This window comes from Saccopteryx bilineata, chromosome 1, assembly GCF_036850765.1.
Source record: "Saccopteryx bilineata isolate mSacBil1 chromosome 1, mSacBil1_pri_phased_curated, whole genome shotgun sequence".
NCBI classification, from domain to species: Eukaryota; Metazoa; Chordata; class Mammalia; order Chiroptera; family Emballonuridae; genus Saccopteryx; species Saccopteryx bilineata.
This window is the reverse complement of record NC_089490.1, coordinates 157,684,482-157,692,333: the sequence shown is the minus strand read 5'-3', so window position 1 is coordinate 157,692,333 and position 7,852 is coordinate 157,684,482.

Genomic DNA, 7,852 nt, shown 5'->3' with positions numbered 1-7,852 from the left:
TATAATTGTTTGGCTTTCCTCTTGCTGCCTTTAAGATTGTCTCCTTATCTTTAACTTTTGCCATTTTGACTATAACATACCTTGGTGGGGTCTCTTTGGGTTCATCTTGTTTGGAACTCTGTGCTTCCTGCATCTGGATGTGTGTTTTCTTTCCCAGGTTAGGAAAATTCTGAGCCATTATTTCTTTAAGTAAAGTCTCTGTTGTTTTCTCTTTTTCTTCTCTTTCTGGGATCCCCATAATGTGAACGTTGGAGTGCTTGATATTATCCCAGAGGTCCCTTGAACTATGCTTGTGGGGTTTTTTTGTTTTTTTTATAAAGTTTTTTTTTATTTTAATTTTTTCATTTTAGAGAGGAGAGAGAGGGAGAGAGAGAGAGAGGAGAGAGAGAGAGAGAGAGAGAGAGAGAGAGAGAGAGAGAGAAAGAGAGGAGAGAGAGACAGGGGGGAGGAGCTGGAAGCATCACCTCCCATATGTGCCTTGACCAGGCAAGCCCAGGGTTTCGAACCGGCGACCTCAGCATTTCCAGGTTGACGCTTTATCCACTGCGCCACCAGAGGTCAGGCTATCCTTGTGTTTTTAAATTATTTTGTTTTTCTGTTCTGATTAGTTGAACTAGTCTATCTTCCAAGTCGCTGATCTATTCTGTGTTAGCTAATCTGCTGTTAATTCCTTCTAATGTGTTTTTCACTTCAGTTATTTTATTCTTTAGGCCTGCTTGGTTCTTTCTTATACTTTCTAATTCTTTTTTCTTGGAGATTTTATTACTGATTTGAGAGAGAGAGAGAGAGAGAGAGAGAAGGGAGGGGTAGGAACAGGAAGCATCAACTAGTAATTGCTTCTCATATGTGCCGTGACCAGGCAAGCCCAGGTTTTTGAACCAGTGACCACAGCACTCCAGGTTGACAGTTTATCCACTGTACCAGCACAGGTCAGGTTGCTTTTTAATTCTTTGTTGAAGTTCTAAGTTCCTCTATTTTACTCAAGTGCGGTAAGCATCCTTGTGACCACACCTTGAATTCTGTTTTTCCCCTGGATTTATTGTAATTTATAATTGTACATAGCCTGACCTGTGGCAGCACAGTGGACAGAGCATCAAACTGGAATGCTGAAATTGCTGGTACGAAACCCCAGGTTTGCCTGGTCAAGGTACATATGCAAAGCAACTACTACAAGTTGATGCTTCCAGCTCCTAGCCCCTCCTTTGCCTCTCTAAAAATCAATAAATAAAAATCTAAGAAAATTAATAATTTGTACATTGTTTTACACAATGTCTATAAAATTGTGTTTTAATTAACATTGCTTCATGAACACTTTCCTATGAGAATTTCTAGTCAGTATTTTAATACCTGGGTTTTTTGTAAAGATTTTATTCAATTTGTCAGAGAGGAGAGAGAGAGAGAGAGAGAGAGAGAGAGAGAAGAAGGGAGGAGCAGGAAGCATCCACTCTCATATGTGCCTTGACCAGGCAAGCCAGGTTTTGAACCGGCGACCTCAGTGTTCCAGGTCAACGCTTTATCCACTGCGCCACCACAGGTCAGGACTCTAGTCAGTATTTTAATAGTTATGTAGCATTTCCTTGTGTCAATGTGTCATAAACATTACTCTGTTCTATTATATACTTGATTCATAAGTGTTTCTCAGTAAATATTTGTTGAGAGAATGCATGAATATCACAAATTTATAGTCTGTGCATGTTTTCAATACTATAAATTAAGCAGCAGAAAAATTTTCCTTCTACCTAGGTTCTTTGGCTGGTGTAATCAAATTGACTTAAGACAGGTTAACAGGGAAAAACAAATATAATTATGTACTGTGGAGGGAAAAAAAAGGTTCTATGGAAAGTAACCTCACGGGGTGGTCTGATTTAAATTCCTAACTGGGCAGTTCATGGTGGGTAGGCACGTCCCAGACCTATTATTTATTTATTTATTATTTACCTATTTTTTCTTTCAAAGTTAGAAGCGAGGAGGCAGTCAGTCAGACAGACTCCCGCATGCACCTGACTGGGATCCACCCGGCACGCCCACCAGGGGGCGATGCTCTGCCTATCTGGGGTATTGCTCTGTTGCAGCCGGAGCCATTCTAGTGCCTGAGGCAGAGGCCATGGAGGTGTCCTCAGTGCCTGGGCCAGCTTTGCTCCAATGGAGCCTTGGCTGCAGGAGGGGAAGAGAGAGACAGAGAGGAAGGAGAGGGTGAAGGGTGGAGAAGCAGATGGGTGTTTCTCCTGTGTGCCCTGGCGGGCAACCGAACCCGGGACTTCCACACATCAGACTGACGTTCTACCTCTTAGCCAACCAGCCAGGGCCCAGATCTATAACTTCTTTAGTAAAATGTTTTAAGCCAGTCCTGTCCATTGTTCTTCGGCATATCCTTTGAATTCTTTTTTTTTTTTTTTGAGACAGAGAGAGAGTCTATTTCAGAGAGAGAATATCTATTTATTTATTTATTTATTTACAGGGACAGAGAGAGAGAGTCAGATAGAGGGATAGATAGGGAGAGACAGACAGGAACGGAGAGAGATGAGAAGCATTAATCATCAGTTTTTCGTTGCGACACCGTAGTTGTTCATTGATTGCTTTCTCATATGTGCCATGACCGTGGGCCTTCAGCAGACTGAGCAACCCCCTGCTCGAGCCAGTGACCTTGGGTCCATGCTAGTGAGGTTTTTGCTCAAGCCAGATGAGCCCACACTCAAGCTGGCAACTCTGGGGTCTTGAACCTGGGTCCTTCCGCATCCCAGTCCAACGCTCTATCCACTGCGCCACCGCCTGGTCAGGCTCAGAGAGAGAATAGATAGGGACAGACAGACAGGAATGGAGATGAGAAGCACAAATCATTTGTTTTTCGTTGTGACACCTTAGTTGTCCATTGATTGCTTTCTCATATGTGCCTGGACCGTGGGGCTACAGCAGACCAAGTAACCCCTTGCTCGAGCCAGTGACCTTGGGTCCAAGCTGGTGAGCTTTTTGCTCAAGCCAGATGAGCCCGCGGTCAAGCTGGCGACCTCCAGGTTTCGAACTTGGGTCCTCTGCTTCCCAGTCTGATGCTCTATCCACTGCGCCACCACCTGGTCAGGTTCCTTTGAATTCTTTAATCAGGCAAACTACTTATCTTTTTCTGAAGATTTTTCTTGTTCCTTCAGTTGAAAGCTATTCTGTCATTTTATTTTGTTTGGTTTCTATGTTTGTTTATATGAATTTAACAAAATAGCTGTCCTTCCCAGTCTTGAGAAAACGGCCTAAGATAGAAGCAGTCTCTGTACAGTCTGCAGTTGCCAGGTGGTTTGGGGAAGTCAGTGGGAGCTGAAGGTGTTTGGGGCACTGGCCCTCTGAGCCAGAGTGGCCTCAGTTGGGGAGGCCAGGTGAGTGTGGTGACACCCTATTGATCCTGCTATCTATCTATCTATCTATCTATCTATCTATCTATCTATCTATCATCTATCTATCTGGAGAGAAAGGTGGAGAGAGGGAGAGACAGACAGACAAAAAGAAACATCAATTTGTTGTTCCACTTATTTATGCATTCATTGGTTGATTTTTTTAAATTTTTTATTTATTCATTTTAGAGTGGAGAGAGACAGAGAGGGAGAGAGAGACAGGAGGGAGGAGCTGGAAGCATCAACTCCCATATGTGCCTTGACCAGGCAAGCCCAGGGTTTCAAGCCAGCGACCTCAGCATTTCCAGGTCGACACTTGATCCACTGAGCCACCACAGGTCAGGCCTCATTGGTTGATTCTTGTATGTGCCCTGACTGGGGATCAAACCCACAATCTTGGCATACTGGGATGATGTTCTAACCAACTGAGCTACCCAGCTAGGGCCAATCCTTCTCTTATTCTCTGTTCGAATATGACCTTGCAGGCAGGTCAAAGCCCTTGGATAGAGCCCCTATTACCCTACAGAGGGGGAAGGGGACATACGCAATGGTGCTCATGGCCCTTCTGACCTATCCCCCAGGGTTTCTGCAGTTCGCTCCAGTCTTTTCTATACATTCTCTCTCGTTTGTTGTTTAGAAAGTGGGAAGGTATAGAAGAGACTTCTGTGTAAGCATTATGTGTGGGGCAGTTTGGGACACTTGTTGGAGCTGGGCAAACATTACAGCACCTGGGGCTCTAACCTGTGAACCTGAGTGAATCCCTGGCAGGGAGGCTAGGTATGCATGGTGACACCCTGTTGTCCTTTTGGAGGCAAAAAGCTCCAGGCAGTGTAGCTGGGAACTTGCTGTGCCAATGTTGCAGGTTCAATTGCCTCATAGAGTTCCTGTCACCCTATGAAACCCTGGCCTTCTTTGTTCAGTCTTTCTCATTTGCTGTTTAGCTGTTCATTGAGCCTCTGATTGGGTGCGAGCCAGACTCAGGGGTGGTGGAATCCACAAACAAAATCCCTGCACTGGCAATGCAGTGCCAGGAGGTGACAGGGAGGCTGAACCTGGTTCGGATTAAAAACCGGGAGACCTGTTCCCATACAAGTTGCTCTCTTTTTTTTTTTCCTGAAGTTAGAAGCAGGGAGGCAGTCAGACAGACTCCTGCATGTGCCCAACCGGGATCCACCAGGGAGTGATGCTCTGCCCTTCTCTCTCTCTCTCCCTCTTTCCCTCTCTCTCCTCTCTGAAAGTTGAATAAAGTCTTTAAAAAAAAACAGAAACAAAAAATTTTATTAAAAAGAAAAGTCACGCCTGACCAGGCGGTGGCACAGTGGATAGAGCGTTGGACTGGAATGCAGAGGACCCAGGTTGGAGATCTCGAGGTTGCCAGCTTGAGTGCGGGCTCATCTGGTTTGAGCAAAGCTCACTAGCTTGGACCCAAGGTTGCTGACTCGAGCAAAAGGTTACTCAGTCTGCTGAAGGCCCTCAGTCAAGGCACATATGAGAAAGCAATCAATGAACAACTAAGGTTTAACAATAAAAAGCTGATGATTGATGCATCTCATCTCTCTCCATTCCTGTCTGTCCCTATCTATTCCTCTCTCTCTCTCTCTCTGTAAAAAAAATTTTAAAAAGTCACTCAATAGCTATTTCCTGAATGCAATGATAATTCCAGGGAGCGATTTTGAAATGGTACAGTTTGGGGAGTGGGGAGGATGACTAGATTTAGCAGGTAAAAATACAAGCTGGCTAAATGGGACTTCCAGAAAACAAATACATTTTATAACATATCTGTCCTATGTGACATTAGGGACAGATATACTAAGAATGTACTCATGACTAAGCAGTGGTGGTGTGGCGAATAGAGCTTTGGTCGACCTGAGACACTGAAGTCCCAGGTTCGAAACCCCAAGGTTGCGAGCTTGAGCACGGGCTCATCAACATGACCTCGTGGTTGCTGGCTTGAGCCCAAGGTCTCTGGCTTGAGCAAGGGGTCATGGCTCTGGGGGAGCCCCCGTCAGGGTACATACGAGAAGCAACCAATGAACAACTAAAGTGATGCAAATACGAGTTGATGCTTCTCATCTTTCTCCCTTCTTATCTGTCTGTCTGTCTGTCTCTATATAAAAAAAGAGTATTCATTGTTTATATGAAATTCAGTTACTGGGCATCTGCCTTTTATCTGATAACATTGGTGGTGGTAGGTACAGATGAAATGAAACTGCTCCCTGTCAGTGGGCTAATGACTAATGAAGCTGGGCCAGACTTCCTCCACCTGGAGGGAGGAATGGGGAGAGGAGGTGGGGGGGAACAGCTTACGGGCATACAGGATGGTTTGTGGGTTTGCCCAACAGAAAAGGGGGAAGGATTTCCAGATAGGAGGCACAGTTGGGCAAAAGCCTGGCAGAGATAGATTTAAATACTATTTACCCTAGGTGAGCTGATTCTTTCCAGCCTGGAGTGGGGTGGCTTCTGTGATCACTCAGGAAACTAGAGCCCTGGGGAGAACAATTTGGGAGCCTTTTGACCCTGCAGTTGCCTCTCACAGTGATTCTCCCACAAATACATGTGTTCTCTGATGCAAATAAACATTGTCCATCTGCTTGTGGGAAGGGGCAGGACAAGCCTGAGCCACAGGGGAGGGCCAGAAATGACTCAAGGTGGCTGGTAGCTGTGCCATCCTTCTATGGGCCCCATTTGGATAGGAAGTCACACCTTCCCACTTCTATTTCCAGAGGACAGTGCCCTAGTGGGCCCATGGCTGAGGGCCAGGTATGGGGGTTCATGTCTGACCCTGTGACTCCGAGCATGTTCAGTGCCATCCTGTGGTTGATGGGAGTCATAGAAGGTTCCAGAAATGGTTTGGGAGAAGGAGGTGGATTATGAGTGGCGGGAGGCTCGAGGCCCAGAATGCCATGGACACTAAATACAGAGAAGGAACATATGTCTTTAAAGTCCAAGGCGCAGGCAGGCTCCAACCTTGCAGTTGTTGTGGCCCTGGTTTCACCAATAACACAGGCCCAGAGTCACTGGCTCTAAGGAGGCTGTGAGGACTTGGGCACCAGGACACACACAGCTCAATGGGCTGAGCAGCCTCTTCCTGTAACAGTAACACTGTCGTTGTTGACCTCAGAGGCAGGAACTATGAACTGTGTGAACACTCACGGCATCATGACACCCCAGGTGAAGGACAGGTTGGGGGGCAACAGGACATCTTGATCCACAAATCCCACCCACCCTCACTCACTCACTCCAGGGGGTCCATGGCAGGTGGCCTACCCCACGTGCATCCCATGAGCCAATGCTCCCAGGCATCCAGGCACATTTTGCCTACTGGGTCTGAATAGCAATTACAAGGTGTTCTGGTGAGCTGCTGCAAAACACCATCTGAACTTAGTGATTAGAGCCACTGTGTCACTTATGCTCAGCTTCCGCAGCTTGGGAATTGGGAAACAGGTAGCTTGGCCCTTCTTCACCATGTCCAGGGGACCTGAAGTCACATATAGGCATCTTTGCTCCCCTTGGGCCTGGACTGGGACGACTCCAGATAGGTATGTGGCCAAATGAGGTGCGGATGGCATGACTGTAAAGGGACGAGACTTTACCCTCCACCCACCTCAGCATGCCGATAGCCCAGAAGTAGTCATGGGTGAGGTGTAAGTAGGACAGACCCAGGGAAACACCTCCACAAAGGAAATGCCTTGTTACCGCTCCCCAAACAGCTGTGAATCTTCTCCCAATCCTGAAAACAAATGGTTTACAGATATTTCCTCCTCTGGCTAACAATGGCTCTGTCCCTCAGGCAGTGATACCTCACTTAGGTGTGCCTTCTCCAGGGGGACTGGCCTGGGGGTCTCCATTCCACTAAAGCGCAGTGGCAGCCAAGAGCCCATCTTCCTGGCCAAAGGCCAGCTTCCCCATCTCATCCTGGTGCTGGCCCCAAAGCTCCAAGTCCCTATGGAAAGCACCAGTTAGATGCACTGGTCAGATTTAGGACTAGACATTGTTGGATCCTACAACCATGGGTAGGCAGGCCTTAAACACGGCCCCAGTGCAGGTAAGGGGCTCCCTGAGCTCCTGCCATCCTGAGGCCAACATGCACCTGTGCAGTGGTGGAAGCAATTGCTTCTATGGAGCCCCAACTTGAGCTTCCAAAAAAACATGAGGACCAATTACCACTTAACAGGCAGGCCACTGCATCTTCTTCCATGGGGGTAGGGGCATAATCAGGGAAAGAGCCTGCTGGCAGCAGGAGGTGGGATCCTTGGAGGATGAGGCTTGAGTAGCTCTGGGTTGGGGGCTGGGTGGGAGAGACAAGGACAGAGAGTGAGAATAGAGACACACACTCAAGGACAGATAAGGCAGAAACTCACTGACCTACAGAGAAGCTGGACAGGCCAAGCACAGTCCCCACTCATGCCCAGCTTGCTGCTTCCTACAGGATCCCTATGCCTGGCATACACTAGGCACTCCATAAATGCTGATCA